Raw genomic sequence first — 20,082 nt, 5'->3', positions numbered from 1 at the left:
CCTATTAAAACTGCAGTATAGAACCATAGAACACTATAGCACAGAAAACAGGCTATTCAGCCCTTCTAGTCTGTGACAAAACATCATTCCACTAGTCCCACTGACATGGACTCATTCCATAACCCTCCAGACCTCTCCCATCCATGCATCTATCCAATTTATTCTTAAAACATCAGATGGTAGATCACTCTACACCCTCACCACTCTCTGAGTGAAGAATTTCACCCTAATGTTCCCCCTAAACTTTTCCCCTTTCACCCTAAAGCCATGTCCTCTTATATTTATCTCTCCTAATTGTGGAAAGAGCTTACTCACATTTACTCTGTCTATATCCTTCATAATCTTGTAAACCTCTATCATATTACCCCTCATTCTTCTATGCTCCAAGGAACACATGTCAAACTCTGGCCCGCGGGCCAAATTTGGCCCGCGATATAATTATATTTGGCCCGCAAGATCATTTCAAAAATGTATTAGAGGTGGCCCGCTGGCCGCCGTGCCAGTATAGCGCATGCACAGCTAATACTATAAATCCCAGAATGCATTGGCGTCAGCCCGCTAATCGCCCCCACCTCCTCTGTTTACGTTGCAGGGTCACCGTGGACTCTGGTTTTGGGGCCTGGCCGGTGTCAGGGGAAGCCAAGGCCGCTTCCCAGCACCCGGAACCGGAGGCCTTGGGCCTGACCTCGCCAGGACCGTTGCCCACTCCCCCTCCCTGCCGCAGGCCGACTCGCGACTCACGGTGACGGGGCTGCTGATCCGCCGAGATGCCGCCCTGCAGCGAGAGCCGATGCCCCTGCACTGTCGTTGTCCAACCCGATCGCCCGCAAACCCCGCCCTCCCGCACACAGGCCTGAGTAAGGATTATGAACTTTAATCTCAGGATAAAACGATCTTCCAATAGTTTCATGTCACAGTGATCAATATATTCCTGGTTAAAAATGGTCCTGCACCTGGATACAAGCTCATTAGGCATAAAACTTGAAAAGTGTGTAAATCAAAAGATATCTGTACCAATGGAAAAAGGGCATGGCAAATAACCCTGCTAGAGTTCATGCCCATAATCAGTCACCCATTTGATTGTTTCAGGAATCATGTTATTCTCCCACATTCTCAATAGCCCTCAGATTTTACTATTCCACAGCACACTAGCAACATTTGACAAATCCTCTATAGAGAAATATTATTTATTGAGTATTTTATTTCTCATTTGTTAATGCTTCTGGAAAGAGTTTATCCAAAACTATTATTAAACATTTATTTTAATAAGAAAAAGTTTAACATTACATATGTTGAAAGAAGAGAAAACATGCAGATGTTGTTGAAAATTTTCAATAAATATTTAGTTCGGCCCTCGACTTAGTCCAAGTTTTTAATTTTGGCCCTCCGTGAATTTGAGTTTGACACCCCTGCTCCAAGGGATACAGTCCTAACCTATTTAATCTTTCCCTGTAACTCAACTCCTGAGGACCCAACAACATCCTAGTAAATCTTGTTAACACTCCTTCAATCTTACTAATATCTTTCCTGTAGTTTAGTGACCAGAACTGCACACAATACTCCAAATTTGGCCTCATCATTGTCTTATACAACCTCACCATCCCAATTCCTGTACTCAATACTTTGATTTATGAAGGCCAAGATGCCAAAAGCTTTCTTCACAACCCTGTCTACTTGTGACACCACTTTCAGGGAATTATGTATCTGTATTCCCAGATCCCTTTATTCCTCCATGCTGCCCAGTGCTCTACCATTTACTATGTATGTCCTACCCTGGTTTGTCCTTCCAAAATGCAACGCCTCATACTTGTCTGCATTACATTTCATCTGGCATTTTCTGGCCCAATTTTCCAGTTGGCCCAGTTCCCTCTGCAAACTATAAAAGCCTTCTTCACTGTCCATGACATCTCCAATCTTAGTGTCATCAGCAAATTTGTTGATCCAGTTTCCCACCTTATCATCCAGATCATATAGACAACAAACAACAATGATCCCATCGCTGATCCCTGAGGTGCATCTCTAATCAGTCTGAGAAGCAATCATCCACTACCACTCTCTGTCTTCTCCCATTCAGCCAATTTCGAATCCAGTTTACAACCTCTCCATGGATACCTAGTACCTGAACCTTCTGAACTAACCTCCCATGTAGGAACTTGTCAAAGGCCCACAGACTTTCCTTCATCTATTTTCTTGATAACCTCCTGAAAAACTCCATGATTACTTAAACATGACCTATCACACACAAAGCCATGCGGACTATTCTTAATCAGCCCTTGGCTAGCCAAACACTTGTACACTACAACTCCGATTATCCAAAATGATCGGGACCTGGCCAGTTTCAGATAAATGTTTCTTTTTCGGAGAACCGGTCATTATTTAAAAACAGCCCAGTAGCACCAGCAAATCACTTGTAACAGTGTTTAAACAACAACAAACAACAAGGTTAGGCTTTTTAAGCATTAAAATAATGTTTAATTCTCACCAAAATAAATACTGGCCACCGCTGATCACCAACTCCTCCACACCATGGTCCTGCTCATGTCAGTAGCCCGGGGGTCCTATTTGTGCAAGTAGCCCGAGGTCCGCAGCTGCCGCTGCCAAAAGCCCAACATCCCTGGTCAGTTCAGCTCCAAAAAAATTTGGATAAATGTTGATTTAGGATATCTTCATTTACCCAAAATTTAAAAAAAAATTCCCTCTAATAACGTACCCACTTCTGACGTCAGGGTTACCAGCCTGTAGTTTCCTGCCTTACTTTGGACAGAACAACAGAACAACATGAGCTATCCTCCAATCTTCTGGCACCTCATCTGTGGGTAAAGACATTTGAAATATAAATTCCATGGCTCCTGCAATTTCTACACTAGTCTCCCTCAAGGTCCGAGAGAATATCATGTCAGGCCTCCTCCTCTTCAATCTCTATATGCTCCGTGCCACTACTGCTTATTTCCCTTCCTTCTTTATACCCTATGTCCATTTCCTGAGTAAATACTGATGCAGAAAAATACTGTTTAAGATCTCCCCCAACTCATGAGGCTCCATACATACATGACAATTGTGATCTTCTTGGGACCAATTTTGTCCCTTACCATCCTTTTACTCTTAACTTACTTGTAGAAGCCCTTTGGCTTTACCTTCACATTATCTGCCAAAGTAACCTTTTTACCTTCCTGATTTTATTCTTAAATATTTTCTTAGATTTTCTATACTCTTGCAGTATGTGTAAGGAAATAAAATAATCCTCTAAAGTTTGATAATTCAAAACCTTCATACATTTTACTTGCCATTAGCACAGAGAGCCCAAATGACCATTTTTATTTTTTCTTTATTGTTTCCAAAAGTGTTTGCAAATAATGATGTTGCCAACTTGTTCCGACCAAATGTCACTTGTCTAATTTTTTCTTAAGCTATAATTGAACATCACTAAAACCCCTCACATCTTATTTTGTGATGCACCATTATTCCATATCATAGTTTGTTTTAGCTGAATGGCAGAATCTTGGGGGGATTTGAAGGGAATGCGGGGAGAATAAAACCAGATTTGTGTCGGATTAATGTAAATGAAGCTTGATGGTCAGCATGGTTTCAGAGGGCCAAGGAGTCTATTTCCATCCTGTGTGATGCTAGGAATCCCCTGCACCATGAAGAAACAGATTTTGTTCCTTGTTTATTATTACCAGTGATGGAAGATGAGAAGTTAATCTGTTTTACTCTATGCATTCAAACATTTCTAAGTTGAAGATGGGACAGTATGAATATTATTTGAGCTATTTGTCATCTGCATGTGATCCCAGATTTTTTTCCCCACTCCGGTAAATGCTGCAGTCCTTTCAGTTACACACTTGCTCTCTTCAACAATGTACAGATCTAATGGCTTCTTAGCAATGCTACATTTATCCTTTCATCTTACTTATCTACATCAAAGTCTTCTTCTTAATTTATCTATTCACAACCCTTGTCTACCTTTCCTAACACAATATGTAACTTTTGCCTTTCTTAGATTGTAATCATTTATTTATAATCAGATCCTTGCTTTACATGTTTTATTTTATGACAAGTGTTTTACTCATTTTCTCTTAAATTTATTTAGACATACATCTCAGTAACAGGCCCTTCTGGCCCATGAGCTCATGCTGCCCAAATGCCCCAATTAACCTGCAACCCCTGGACATTTTGAATCTATGTTTAAACCCCTTTAGCTATTCCTCCAACACTTTTAATTTGGTACAAGACGAAATAAGAATAAAAATACATCTTCACAGTCTTCTGAATATTTGTCAACCACACAACTCTGACTCTCACAACTCATGATCCCAACAATATAATTTCAATTCTATTACTGCCTTTGATGCACACAACTTTTTCATTGGTACAGTACTTTAAACAAAGAACATCTAAAAGCATCTGAAGAAGTTATTGAGGTATACAGTATTACTGAGTCAAGAAATGGTCCATTCAGAGAGCTGAGAAAAAGCATGGAAAAAGTGGAAGACCTGGAAAAAAATTTAAATATATGTGAAAAGGTACAGAGATGTCAGCATACAAGTCCACAAAGCATTTAGATAAGGAAAGAAACAGATGACAATTGTGGGACAAATGGATTGGGTTATGTATTTGAGATGGGATCTGTGGAATAAGTTATGAGAGAAATGCTGCAGTGATAAGGAGGGGAAAGACCTTAAAGAAACTTAAAACAGCATGGAATGTTTGGGCCTCCAGTAGTCACTGGAGGTCAGTGGGAACTGAAAGAGAATGGGTGGTTTGATGTAGCCGATATGGACCGATGACAACTGATATAAGACAGTCTAAAAGTTGAAGAGTCAACACTGGAGCTAATGAAAAGACAGGCAATGATTTTTGTAGCAAATGCATAATATCATGAGGTGGCATTTACGATGAAGTAGATAAGGATGCTGGAGTTCAGAATGTTACAAAAATTAGCTCTAACCCACGACAGTGGTTCGGTCGGGGTGGGATTGCTGGCAGGGATGAGGACTTTGTTGCAAAGACTAAAGATAATGTTTAATTGGAAGAAATGCTGGCTTACCAGAAAGGCCTGATGATTACCAGAAGGGCTTGAACTGGACAATGGAGCGGCGGAATTGAAAGCTACCCGATTAAATGTCATAATCAGCTATCTGCTATTTTCTCTGCCATTTACACAATTAATGTTTTCCAATGCTGCAAATCACTTTCTGCCTCATTTTATGGCTATTAAATATAATTGAAAACACTTTCTCGTCAGCAATTATTTTGTTATCCAAAACTGTAACTGCAGCATTGGTCTAATGAAAAGAAATAATAAATGTTGTCACACGCAATTTCAGTAATTTTCCTTTATGTTTTAATAAGTGCAATAAGCCTACTTTGCAAGAAGAAATAAAGCATTAATGACTTTTTTTTGTTGAATCATGCTTTCGTAGATGTCTGACTTACAGTTCCGTCAAAGCATGAGAGATCTCAGAGGGGGTTGGAATAGTGGGCTGGTTGAATCACTAGTGCCTCTTTCCAACCCCACGCAGTAAATCCAGCCTTTAATGCTCTGAAAGCAATACTGCTGCAATGAGAAGTGGCTGTGATTATGTGTCAGCCTCCCTGCTGCATGACTAACCAGTGACATTTTCAAAGTGCCACTGATGGTTCATCTCTAATGGCGGAAAGCACGGTTTATAGCCAAAGCTGTCAGGTGAATAACTACATGTTGGACTACATTGTTGGCTTCAGGAAAAATCTCTGCAAACCAAAAGTGAATTTAAAATAAAGCTGCAGAAAAACTCAAACAGTCACATGCAGCTAGTGTTAGCTCCTACAAAGCATGAAGAAAATTTTAAATAGATTTACATTTTTTACAAATAGGTTGGTTATAAAATTTAATCAGCTAGATGCACTTCCTAATGTTGCGTTGTATATAAATATGCAGTAGAATTCAATGCTTATCATTGCATGAGGAATAATTAATATTGATGACAAAACAACCTGAAGACCTCAAAATGTCAGAGATAAATGACTGAAGAGTCATTAAAATATTGTCCTTTCATGTTAGGTCTTTAGAAAAAAAATCTCTCTGATTTAGCTACCTGACGTCTGTAAGCTCTTAAGAAAAGCAGCTGATTGACGGTGATGCAGGACAGGACTTTATAAGCTTGTCTGCAGTAAGATCATTTCATTCAAAGGTCATCATTCAAGATGCCCAATCTATTATCTGTGAATCACAATTAGCTTTCCGTGGCTTTTTCTCAATGGCATCTTTTATTGTATTGGATTTCTATGGATGGAAATATTAACTGCTGGATATGAAATTTTTTTTTCATTCCACAATGTTGTATCACAAGGGCTAGCACATGATCCAAAGATCATATGAAACACTTCTGTCCACTATATCAACGGATTACAAGTTAAACTACCACTAAAATAAGGAAAAATCAGTGATTAAATGTTCAAATATTCATATTGTATAACAAGATTCCAGCCCATTCAATCTTTTAGGGGCACCCGCAAGAATGTTTTGATCATTTTTGTTGAAGCTAACAGCAAAACCAATTAAAAAAATATTCCAGTTTTCAATTTCCCTGAGACAGTGGAACTGCTGCCTGGGCAAATGAGAGAAATATCCCAAACCGTTGCTTTTTCATTTTTTTTTCCCTCTAAATATTGATAATGCATGCATGCATGAAAGATATTCAAAGCTCACAAACTTGTTATTTGTAGCGCAGTACTGCAGAGGCAGTTTTACCAAGCTTTCCATGTCGCAATGTGCAGTTCACTGAGGAGTTATACAGCATGGATACATGCCCTTTGTCCACTGAGTCCATGTTCACCATTAAGCACCCATTTACACTAATCCTATCCTAACCCCATTTTGTTTTACCCAAATTCCCTTTCCACTCTCCTCAGATTCTATCACAAACCGAAATGCTGAGGAACATTTGATTTGCAATGGCCATCCAACCAACCTCTACATCTTTGGGATATGGGAGACCCACTGTGCTTCCTATTTCACACAGAATTAGTTACTTTGACAGGCAATAGACAAGACCCGATAAAGAGAAATGAAATGCATAATTGAATAATTTGCATTTCAACATTTCTTGAGTGCCAAGTCTCTGTTTTTTGATTAGTTGAGCCAATCATCAATTAATGTTAACCAATCCACGCCTTAATTTAACATCTCATCGAAAAGGCAGCCCCTCCAGCAATGCAACAATCCTTCAGCAGTTCAGTTTAAATTCAGAATTCAAATCTTACTATGGTGTTAAAACACTTACATTGTTAATTCAGCTTTGTAAGAGGTCCAAATGGAGCTAAAGTGCAATTGGATGGCATGGGCTCATGGGTCAAAATGGCCTGTTGCCATGCTGTCGTCAAAAAAAGTTACTTCTTTTATTCTAACAGATTTTTGTGTTTGATATAATGATTTTATTCTCTTAATTTTGCTGCATTCAGAATATACCGTTTATTCCACTGTAGAGCTCGTCGAAAGAATCAAAGACTTGTTGATCCAAACCAAGGCTTTTATTAGCAAAAGACAGGAGCTCTTCACAGGTGGCCGACCAGTCCGGAATGATCCGACCTGGCTAGGGACACAACCCTTTAAGGCCCAGACAATAGGCGTGGCTTAGCTCTCAGCCAATCGCTGTAAGCACAGTCTAGATACTGTACCTATATACACTATATACATTGGTGATAGATCTGTACTATCACATTCACCCCTTCTTGGAGAACTGACCCTGGAAAAAAAACAAAAAAACGAGGGAGAGTATGAAAGGAAGGGGTAGGTTAAGGACTGTAGTGGTCAGGGGGTCTGACCATCTGGCGTGACCGCCGTGGTCCTGGGATTGGGGTTGCTGGAGTGGTGTCGCCAGCGGGCTCGACGGGTGCGACCGCTCCTTCGCTCAATTCCCCAGTCATGTTGTCGGCAGGGTGGCCCGGGTTGTTGGGGTGCTGTTGGTCCTTCTGTTGCGGCACGGGGCCTGGGGAATAAAGAGTTGGGGAAGGTTGGGTTGGGGGGTTTGCTGGGTCTACCGCGTCCTGAGCTAGGTCCCGCACCGAAACAGTGTCCTCCCGCGATATCAAGTTTTTCTGGCCGAGTCAAACGCTCCATCCCTTTCAAAAAAAATTCTTTTACTAATAAAATTGTAGAGCTCGTCGAAAGAACCAAAGACTTGTTGATCCAAACCAAGGCTTTTATTAGCAAAAGACAGGAGCTCTTCACAGGTGGCCGACCAGTCTGGAATGATCCGACCTGGCTAGGGACACAACCCTTTAAGGCCCAGACAATAGGCGTGGCTAAGCTCTCAGCCAATCGCTGTAAGCACAGTCTAGATACAGTAACTATATACACTATGTACATTGGTGATAGATCTGTACTATCACACCCACATGACTAAAAGTGTAATGTGGAGAAGAATAATTTGCATTAATGAATCCATCATCAAATGTCCCAAAGATACTCACAGCAGATTAATAAGTGCATGTGATGTAAAAAAAATGTAGTTATTTTGTAAACCACAATAAACTACACTCTGCAAGATTCCAGTTATTCCATTTTATTTCAAATGATGCAGTATTACCTTAAGTACTGAACTAAAATGCAAGTTTCAATTAGGTATATAAATTCATCAATGAACCTGCAGCATGTGACTGATATAACAGTGAGTCAACCTGGCTTCTGAGATTTGACTTGAGACTTTCATAAATATTATTTCATGGTTAATCACTACAAGTCAGCAAGAAGCAACCCAAAGCCAAAAATTTCTTTCTCATTGAACATGGTGGAGGCATTGGGAATGAAAACAAATGGTGAGAAATTATCACTCCAAGGTTATATCCACCCATTCAGAATATTTGTGGTGATGCATTCTCTCTAAACAGGTTCATTTTCACTGATCTCTATTCTTCCCACTCACAAACATTTTAAGGGCCACTCTCAACCCCACTTTAAAAATGGTCACGTTTTCCTCAACTTAGTCACCATCAACAAACTTCATTCAAACGCTGACTTTAATAAATGAAGAGTGTTCTGAACTGAATGGTTGGTGGGAGGTTGTTTCTGCTAACAAAGTACAAAATAAAGGCAAAGAGCTTTAAGGGGACCCTGGCACTTTTAAAAAAAAATCCGTACGTACTTTGGACTCTATCAAGCAAGAGCGATTACAGAATATTTGAAATTTGGTTGACTGCAGATTTTTTTTTCCCCCCGTCTTATATTTGTTGCATTGATGCAACACGGTCATGATCTTAACTAATATGTCCGCAAAAGATCCAATCTTAGTGCAGGCTGGTAGCATGCAAGGCTGCATCAACACCACAATGCTTATCGCAATTTTTCTTACCTCACTGAAATAGCCTACAAATTCCTTAGGAGAAGATTCAATTTACAATACAGAAGGGAAACTGTTCAACCAATGACATCTACACTTTAAATTTAAACATACATGCATACAGTACGTGAACATGCCCTTTCAGCCCACGAGCCCATGCTACCCAATTACATCCAATTGACGTACAACCTCCACGCATTTTGGAAGGTGAGAGAGTACACAGATTTGGGGAGAATGTACAAACTCCTTACAGACAGCATGGGATTCGGACTCCGATCCCAGCATTTCTCTAAATGCTAATGTTGCTGCCAAAAGCTCTGCTCGGAGCTCACTTTAGAACAAAGATCATCCCAATTTCAGTCATCGAGAGCAATCTATGCTTGGAGGACAAGCCTTCATTGACTAATTCACTAAAGCACAATAACGAACTGGCTAAATGTGCGACATCAGCAAATCAAAGGCCTCAACCGATCCGTCCCCATTGCACAACCACCTGAATTTAAACATTTCCTGGAAAATGTGAACCTCTTTCTATACCTCAATGAAAGGAGAAAACGACGATGAAATTCACCCTCACTTTCAAGATCAAGTTTATCGTCATCGGATTGTACAAATACATACAACCTGACGAAAAAGTGCATCTCTAGGCCAGAGTCACACACAGTTGCACACACACAGACCTATAGTACACCCTACACACAAATGACCTATATAAATAGTAATCCAAAATAAGTGTGCATAAAAATAACTTAGATTTCTAGAATTGTGCAACAGTCTCACCACCCCAGTGATCTTCTCAGCAGTTTTAATCACCCTCTAACCTCCAATCTGATACTTTGCACGTTATGATACAGCCAACCAGGACACTCCCTATTGTTTGAGCAATGAAGTAGCCTTTGGTCATCTGAAGGAAGAGAATCTGAGGATCAAGACCAAAAAAAATGACAAAAACATTGTGGCTTATAGGGCAGGATTGATTGCCTGTCCTCTATTTGTAACAGACATCTCAAGGCACTGGAGGGATGTTGTGTCTGCATAATCTTCAAGATATACTAGCAGGATTAGAAATCTAAAGTTCTCAAAGTTTCCTTGAAATAATAAAACATCCTTATCTACACAATCCCTCGGAGTCCCTGGTCCATGTCTGCTCAAAATGGAGAAGGAGCCCTTAGAATGGCAATGAAAGCCGCAGGAGTGCACTGAAGTCCAACATAAACAACTGTGCGCCACCTTCCAACCTCCAACCCCTTCACCCGATCAATAAACTCCTGCCTCACTCATGACACAATTTGAGCATCCCACATTATTCTGATCAGCTATTATCCAATTCAGAAAGTAAAGGATAATAGGAGAAACAAGCCATATTTAAGCTGAATAACTGTCTGAAAAGAAAGTATGGAGGTAAAAATGAAGGAAGGCTTGGGGAATGCAGCAGGCCAGTTGTTGTCGAGCTTTGTAAGGGTCCATGATTTCTTTGGACTTTTTTTTTTAAGAAGTGCTCAGAAATAAAGACTATTGGATCACACTGTTTGCTATTAGGAGTGAGAAACTGTTTTAATTGATATAATAAGATGAATTAACGTTCTTTTCAATGAATAATACTGCCAATTGCTCTCCAAAGCCTCACTCCTGCTTAGCACTGTTTTGAATGAGCTAATGTTACAGATGAGAAAGGTTGTCCGTCTGACTGACTCACTCTTCCTTTTTAGCTATCTTATTTCCCCTGTCGCTTGGGCTGGATAAGTTTTCTTGGAAAGCTTCAGCTGCCCACAATAGGTCCTTGGTTGGTGGTGAAGCAAGTTGAGTTTCGGGAGGAAGGGATGTTGTGAACACTGGTTCAACACAACAAGCAAAGTGCACACCAGGGATGGGACGAAAAACTCATAGCAAACAACAGTACGTGTGGCTTCCAGGCATCTCGTAACACACCATGGCCGCAGCACATGTTTATCCACTTTACACAATGTTGTTACGTGCTGTGTCACCACGAGCACCCAGGTTTAAATTATTCTAACATTTTTTTTAAATAACCAGTGACTTCCAAAAATAAATCAAATATGTCTTGGATAAAGAAAAAGTAATTTCTGCTCTTAGACCGCTGATGTGGTTTCTCAGTTCTTTGCTGCATTAAACCCTGAATGAAACTTCTGCATAAAAAGCAGCACATTTGCAAATATCCTCACAGGATCTTACAGGACTAACCTTGCACAGTGCAGCTGCCAGCATCCTGTACAGTATATAAAACAATCTAAAAATAAATAGAATATTTATAGCTAACATATTAATTTTGAGATTCAGCCTAGACTCCTGGAGAGGGGAAAAGATAAAAAGACACATACCCCTTGCAATTCAACCCAAAAGGCAATATGATATTTCGAGGAAGCTATCTGCTTATCTGTTGCCATGGCTTGAAATGCAGGCAAGTGACCCATTTATAGGATGGGCATATTACTGTGATGTGCCTCCTCCATCGCTGCTACAGCAGGTCTATGGATCGTAAATCTTGAACTAAATATCAGAAATATAAAGTCACTGTACTTATGTAACCTAATTATCAACACTGATCTTCCCACTACACATAAAGAACTAATAACACTGGACAATGAAGATTTGGCCTTGTAGAACATACAGCACAGTACAGACCCTTTGGCCTTCGTAATTGTGCCGACCTACATGCTCCTGAACACTTTTTGGTGTATGTTATAGATCTTGAGCCGCTGATCATAAAAATCACCTTAGAATATTAGTGTCCAGAACAGCTTTATATATATATGTGTGTGTGTGTGTATTTCCTGTTATACTTTAAATCTACTAGTATACTGCACAAAAAGCAAGCTGTTTTGGTCAATCCAAGCATGACCGAGCATTACACTCAGTGTAGATGCTATGCAAATGTTTGTCTTGAGCCTGGGCATATTTAGTCAGGGATAGATCCAGACAGGCTATAAAAGCAGTTCACATATACAGATGTTGTGCATTACATTGATATGGAACACATGTTGATATGCATGTTCTTCAGCCATAGTGAATGTACTTAACAAGAGCATTTATTGTCTCCAGGAATTTTCAATACAGCAGAAATGTCTTCTTCCCTGCTGATCTTGGTGTAGCCAGAGATGAGCATGATGAAAGGTTTCACAAGGACCATGGAACAGTGGCATCAGGGCCACTGAACTCCATCAATGCAGGCCGACTCTTGTTGGACCCTGACGGGAGAGGCATCAGATGCTGTGTACAAATGAAAATCAACGTCAAGACATTTTTAGGTCAGTTGAACTATTGCAATGTATCAGCATCACTGTGGGATTGAACTTGCTAAATTCAATAAAAGTTAATTTAATGTTTCTCCAATTTCCTTTAAGATGCAGCAAATCTAAAATTATCTTTGCATTCAGCTTGAAGTTTCCTATCGTAATTGCCAAGTTTTTTTCAGGAAGCAAACCTTTTGAAAATTTTGTTGTCCAGTGTAATTCATTTTTCTTTTCATTTTCATTCTGTTTATTGAGTTGTATTCAACAAGAGAACATTTACATTGCAAACATGTATTAACAAATGTGCAAGAAAAAAAGTATTAGATTTAGCAAATATATATTAACTAAAGTTCTTCTCCACTTATAAAACTGAAAGAAAAAAAAAGAGAAAAAAAATTTTATTGCAAGATCCTCTCTAACTAAAAAAAAAGAAAATAAAAGGGAGTAAAAAGTAGGAAAACAAAGCGTATCAATTTCATCTTTAATGATACCTAAATTTAAAGTCCTTCTTGTTATGGACTGTGAACCTATGTGTGACCTTGTGCACTATGTGAAGTTCCACACTTCACCCTAAATGGTGATCTTCATAAATTCCTAATATTTAAATATTCTTTCATGAATTCTATTCTCCCTCCCTGCGCCCCCCCCCCCACCCCCAATTTTGGAAAGAAAACTGAAGCTTGTTTCGTCTAAAAATATGCAAGACATTTTTATTGCACATATTGATTCCAAACTCCATTTTCCATTTGGGATAGGACTTTATGTTCTGTATCAAAAGGAGAGAATGCTCATCTCAGAAATCAAGTGGATTTTGTGCAAAAAATAATAAATGAGACCACCTGGTGTGAAAGGTGAGTGTTGGCAGAAGCAGGTTGAATGAAGTGGTTTAGAGTCATGCAGCAGGCCCTTTTATCCAACATATCCATGCCAACCATCTATCAATTTACCACCTTCTAGCCCATAACTTGCTGAGCATGGCTGATTCAGATGCTCGACTAAATATTTGTTAGATATTGTGCGAGGTTACCTGCCTCCACCAGTCATTCAGGTGTAATCTTGTGTGCTGTCTGGCTTGTACAAGATGGAACTGAACCATGAGAAAGCTTCTGAGAGGTGGGAATACAAAGAGGACTCTGAGACAAGAGTAATGTGAGCTCTGAATGAGGAGTCTTATTCTATCTGCCCCAGGGAGGCCATAAATCTGATTGAATTGAACTCCTGCTTTGGGACAAGGGACCTTTGCCACATTATGATTTGGTGTCTTGGCAGTATGTCTGCAGTGCTTAATGACTCCCCTTCCTAATAAAACATCTTCTCACTTCTCCGTAGTGCCAATGAACAATATGGCCAGCTCTAATTCTTCATTTATTCAGTGATAATGAAAAAACAAGATCCAATACATACCAGCATTCATGCATTCAAGCGGTTGATGAGGTACCTGAAAATGACACGATATCTCCACCCAACAGTTTTGGCCTCTTTTTTTTTTAACGATTTTCCCTTCCCTAGTATGGAAAGTTAAAGGCAGATGAATGTCTCGGACAAACGTGCGTCCCAAGTCTTCGATGTGCATTTGCTGCTGGGAAGACTTAAAGGGACTGAAAAACTGGAAGAACGTTCCACGTTTAATGTGCAAAGACTGGGCTGATTTTTAAAGGGCTTCTGAATCATCTTGAAGTTGTGAGATTGCAATTATTGGAGTAATGTACTCTGTCAGGGATTTGTATGAATACTGTATGTTTATTTTTGGTGGGGATGCAACATTCAAAGTTAGTATTTCCAATTAAAGCTGCTGTCAGATGATGGTGTAGGTTTACGCACCGTGGGGGAGGGGGAGGGGGAGGGAAGGGGGAACTCTATTAAAAGGAGGGTTGATTCATTCCACATGACATCAAGAAACAGCTGAGTGCACTAGGCCCAACAAATGCTTGGCACCTGGCAACAATCTAGATCCACTGTTCAAACTTGTGGTTCAGAAGTGGCCATGCCTAAAGATTTCCCGCACTGTTGTGACGTTGGACTCATCTGCCTGGAGATCTGACAGTTTCCCAAAATTGAAGACATAGCAAGGGTAATTAATGACCAAAATATCAGACCACTCTGAATCAGCAACAAAGTGATTGAAGCAGTTATTACCAATACAACAACATTTAAATTTAGATTTAGACATACTATCGAATGGTATTAGACATACCATGAGCCCATGCCACCCAATTACACTCAGTTGACCTATGCCCCCAGTACGTTTTTGAACGGTGGGAGGAAACCAGAGCCCCCGGGGAAAACCCACATAAGCACAAGGAGAACGTACAAAATTCTTTTAGTCACGTGGGATTTGAACTGCCCCACCTAAACTCACATTCCATTTTAAGTATTCTCTATGCCATCAGAGCTCTGTGATTAGTAAGTAATTGCTTAAGGTGGGATGTGAGTGGGAAGGGAAGGATGAGAATCACTGCTCTCGACCCAATTGTTACTGAAATATTTTGCTTGAGAAAATTTGTCATTGGCCCATTTCCTTTGAAGTTATGAAACCGTGCACATAACGAGTCAATTAGGAACAATTAAAACAACGGTGATTCTCAACCTTCCCTTCCCACGCACATACCACCTCAAGCAATCCCTTACTAATCACTGAGCACTGATGGCATAGGGATTGCTTAAGGTGAAATGTGAGTTCAGGGACAGTTTGAAAACCACTGATGTAAAGTGCCTGCAACCTGAGCTCAAAGACTTCTGCAATTGTAACGATCAGAAAGAAATGGAACAACAGTAAACTGTGTGGATCGTGAGGAAAGGTGAATTTAAAAAAAATCATTCACTCCGATAGAATCAGGGAGTAGGATGCTGCTAAGAAAGGTTGAGAGATATCACAAAGGTTTGGAAGGAGATCAGAAGCAGCAGATGTTGAAGGAGGTGAGAGTACGAATAAACCACTCAGTATAAATCACCTTACAGAAGGCTTTACAGAAATTACAGGTTGGCTTGGGAACCTTCTGACTGATCAACCGCTATTGAAGAGAAGCAACAGAATGACAGGCATTGTTGAACCATGATCTAACAGCAGATGAGGATCAGTGAGGTAAGACATTTCCCATCTTGGTTAGACTAACACTGGAAGATACAGGGGTAGTGAAGTTAATTTGATACTGATCCATAGATATATAGCAGAGAACTGTTACAGCTGATTGATTTACAAGGATAGATCCTCTGCTCTGCTGCATCCATGTCACATAAGTTGAATAGATAAAGAAAAAAAATCAAATGGGAAATCTATAGGCCTATTACTTATCCAATTTATGCAAAAGTTACAATTTTTGAAAAAAAACCAAGAAAAAATATGTAAATTACATATCCAGATTATACAGCAGCTTAACAGAAGCCTACTCTGAATGTAAATTTATACAAGCAATTGTCAGCCCTGGTTTCCCATGTATTTTCACTGGACATGTTTCCAATTTAAGATATAAGAGGCATTTGTGAGGAATTAATTTCTGGCTCTAAGTGAGCTGTTTTCACAATTCGTTATTTCTACCACCCACTAATATCCTTAATTTTGCATCATGGGGTTGTCATCAGCTACATCTTTCCTAGTGACAACCTAGTGCCTGAGATTTAATTTAATTTAATTTTTCATTCAGAGATACAGCTTGACAATAGTCCCTTCTGGCCCAAAATCCTGTGTCATCCAAATGCACCCAATTAACTGACTAGCCCCCTACATCTTTGGAACTTGTGGTGAATGTGGAGCACCTGGAGGAAACACATGCCGTCATGGGGAAACGTACATACTTCGACAGCACCAGATTCCAACTCAGGTCAATGACGCTGTAATAGCATTGAACTAACTGCTACGTTAACCATGCCACAAACCGATCGAAGCTTCTCGTCCTCAGGAGATTTGAAGGAGGAGAGGAAGATTTTTGATACGGTGCCACCATGAATCATCTTCTTATCCCGAATACCAATTCATTGGATTTACAAAGAAGGAACTTGCGCTTATATCTTCAGGGCAGCTCATAGAAATGTGGCCAAGGGTCACTTTTGAAGAGAAATCAGTATTAATAATCAACCAATTAGCCTGGAACAAATACAAATGAACAGCAGGTGAATGAAATGTCAAAATACCCTGCTGGTAATAGTGGAGGAAGCGTGTTCACTTGCTGAGACAATTGCTCTCTTTATCAACTGAATCCCAATATCTTTCCTGTTGATTTAACCAAGCCAAAGTGCGGTGCCTCAGTTGAACAGCAGTACCTCCAACAAAAAAAGGTGCCAGGAGACGCTGTCGAGAAGGGTCATTTCAGATGAACAAACACTGGGATTTGAATTCAGAGTGCATTGACATTCAGACAAATGGTGCAATTTGGTTTATGTCGGGTTCCATCTGCTTTTGCTCTCCAATATTCAGGAGAAAGGTAACCATTAAGTTATTGGCTTGGATTCTTTTCTAAAATAAAATTCCTCCATTGCAGTGGGCAATCTTTCAGTAGGGCCACTGTAATTCTAAGATACCTTCTGATGCAGGAGGATAAACAAACCACTGTAATCAATATAGAAAAGAAAATAAGATAGCCAAGCCACAAATAAGCAAGCAGTGGATGAGAAAATAAATAAAGGATAAATAAATAAAGCATGAATAAATTGAAGCAATTGACCTCAATAAATGATGATGCCACTGGGCCAGTAACCAAGCTAATGGAAGTGCTTGAAAATAAATGTTTCACCCTCTCCAGCTATCTTATATTTTAAACAAAGTTCACTGTGAGGTGTTCTTGCAGAGTTTGGTGTGATCATGGCTAGCAGTACATCACACACCATTTGGAGAAAGAGACAGTGTAGGAGATAGGTAGCAAGTTCCATTAGTGGGTGTGTGGTGTTGTGATGACAGGAATCAGGAACAAATAGGCCAGAACGCAAGTTGTAGAGAAAGCAGATTGAGTGCAAGATAGTGATTAAAAATTAGAACAGGAAAACTATGTGTACACAAGGAGACTCTTGATCATCCATTCTTAAGTTGACTCGCATCCAGCATGTAAACTCATCTAACTTCCTTTCCCAATGCAAACACTCCAGCATCTAATTTTCCATTGTGGCAGGAACATAGGCAATCTAATGTCTGTATGTTAAAGGACAAGAAAAGGTAACTTGTCTTTAGCTGGCACTGTATTACATATGAACATCCTTCTGGGTAAGAAGGGTTTTTCAGTCTTTTACCATTGCCACGGGGCTATAGGTTCATTATTGTGCTGTGTCTAATATTTAAATACAAGCAAAACTAGATATAATACTCAAAGGGTCATCAGACCAAAGCACAAAGCAGATGAATAAGGATTGCTATTGATCCATATTCAACTCTTACAGAAAGAATGGTACAGGGAAAGGCCATTTTATTGCACAAGCATCATGCACCATTTAATTAGTTCATGTCTGATTTGCATCTCAACTCCATTCAACTCTTTGTCTTGTTATATCTGAACATCCACCCTTAACAAGTTCCTATCAAAATTTCCAATTGGTTTCACATGAAGTTTTTGAGGATGGGAGTTCCAAATCCCTAAGGTATCAATAGTAATATTGCAAGCCAACCTCACCAAAGTAAGTAATTCCTGCTCCATACCACATAACCTTAAACTCCTCACTTTGATCAATTAGAACCTTAACAAAATGCCTTCATAAATTAACCATCTTTGCCTTCATGATACCAAGCGATTGGTTTCTTTGGCGAATGGTGGAGTCAGCAAGGGCAGAAGTGCAACTGATATATAACTGTCTTTTCTTTGGCTTGGCTTCGCGGACGAAGATTTATGGAGGGGGTAAATGTCCACGTCAGCTGCAGGCTCGATTGTGGCTGACAAGTCCGATGCGGGACAGGCAGACACACGGTTGCAGCGGTTGCAGGGGAAAATTGGTTGGTTGGGGTTGGGTGTTGGGTTTTTCCTCCTTTGCCTTTTATCAGTGAGGTGGGCTCTGCAGTCTTCTTCAAAGGAGGTTGCTGCCCGCCGAACTGTGAGGCGCCAAGATGCACGGTTTGAGGCGAGATCAGCCCACTGGCGGTGGTCAATGTGGCAGGAACCAAGAAATTTCTTTAGGCAGTCCTTGTACCTCTTCTTTGGTGCACCTCTGTCACGGTGGCCAGTGGAGAGCTCGCCATATAACATGATCTTGGGAAGGCGATGGTCCTCCATTCTGGAGACGTGACACACCCAGCGCAGCTGGATCTTCAGCAGCGTGGACTCGATGCTGTCGACCTCTGCCATCTCGAGTACTTCAACGTTAGGGATGAAAGCGCTCCAATGAATGTTGAGGATGGAGCGGAGACAACGCTGGTGGAAGCGTTCTAGGAGCCGTAGGTGATGCCAGTAGAGGACCCATGATTCAGAGCCGAACAGGAGTGTGGGTATGACAACGGCTCTGTATACATTTATCTTTGTGAGGTTTTTCAGTTGGTTGTTTTTCCAGACTCTTTTGTGTAGTCTTCCAAAGGCACTATTTGCCTTGGCGAGTCTGTTGTCTATCTCGTTGTCGATCCTTGCATCTGATGAAATGGTGCAGCCGAGATAGGTAAACTGGTTGACCGTTTTGAGTTTTGTGTGCCCGATGGAGATGTGGGGGAGCTGGTAGTCATGGTGGGGAGCTTGCTGATGGAGGACCTCAGTTTTCTTCAGGCTGACTTCCAGGCCAAACATTTTGGCAGTTTCCGCAAAACAGGACGTCAAGCACTGAAGAGCTGGCTCTGAATGGGCAACTAAAGCGGCATTGTCTGCAAAGAGTAGTTCACGGACAAGTTTCTCTTGTGTCTTGGTGTGAGCTTGCAGGCGGCTCAGATTGAAGAGACTGCCATCCGTGCGGCACCGGCTGTAAACAGCGTCTTCATTGTTGAGGTCTTTCATGGCTTTCTTAAATGAGGAAACCTTTCTTAAATGAGGAAGCCACGATATATTACTGTTGAAAAGGAAGAAAGGCCCTCGATCACCTCCATTTCCAAGTCATCTGGTTGAGAGTCAACAGGGTAAAGTCAAGTCAAACTAGATCATGAGACTCCAGGCAAACCATGCAGCATCTTCTGGTCTTCCCACCATTTTAGCATTGGCCATTAATGTTTGGCCACTTGCTGAGTTCAATCACAAGCTTTGCATGATACCAAACTCTATGAATTTGATGAACAGAAAACACATTTCCAATTTTTTGGTTGAATGCCGTTCTGTATCGTTTGGACATATTATAATGAAGACAAACAAAATCCCTGGTTTCTCTCTGTTTCATATTTTATCAACAAACTGAATATACCAAAATGGATGAATTAAGTGTTCTAGCCAATTATATGAAAACAAAGATTTACTCAGAGATGCTTCTCAAAGTGACACAGTTTGAATTTGTAATATTCACTTTGGCTGTGATCCAAGAAGTTTAACTGCCTTGATATTTCCCTTTAGATGTCCATATCAAAGAAGTAATTGATTGTATGTAGATATTTCTGTAACTGTGACAAGGTACTTGATATATACTCC

General features: G+C 40.3%; 1 long non-coding RNA gene across 1 annotated transcript in view; it reads left to right on the top strand.

The window, feature by feature from the left end:
- Positions 1–12,632, top strand: part of LOC138748352 (uncharacterized) — a 31,954-nt gene extending 19,322 nt beyond the window's left edge. The window contains exon 6 of the long non-coding RNA XR_011347963.1: positions 12,381–12,632. This is a non-coding gene — a long non-coding RNA (uncharacterized lncRNA). The remainder of the gene's footprint in view (positions 1–12,380) is intronic.
- The last annotated feature ends 7,450 nt before the right edge of the window (positions 12,633–20,082 follow it).

Source organism: Narcine bancroftii, chromosome 13 (assembly GCF_036971445.1).
Source record: "Narcine bancroftii isolate sNarBan1 chromosome 13, sNarBan1.hap1, whole genome shotgun sequence".
In the NCBI taxonomy this organism is placed as follows: domain Eukaryota; kingdom Metazoa; phylum Chordata; class Chondrichthyes; order Torpediniformes; family Narcinidae; genus Narcine; species Narcine bancroftii.
Note: the sequence above shows the minus strand (reverse complement) of the source record. Positions and strands in the feature narration are given on the sequence as shown.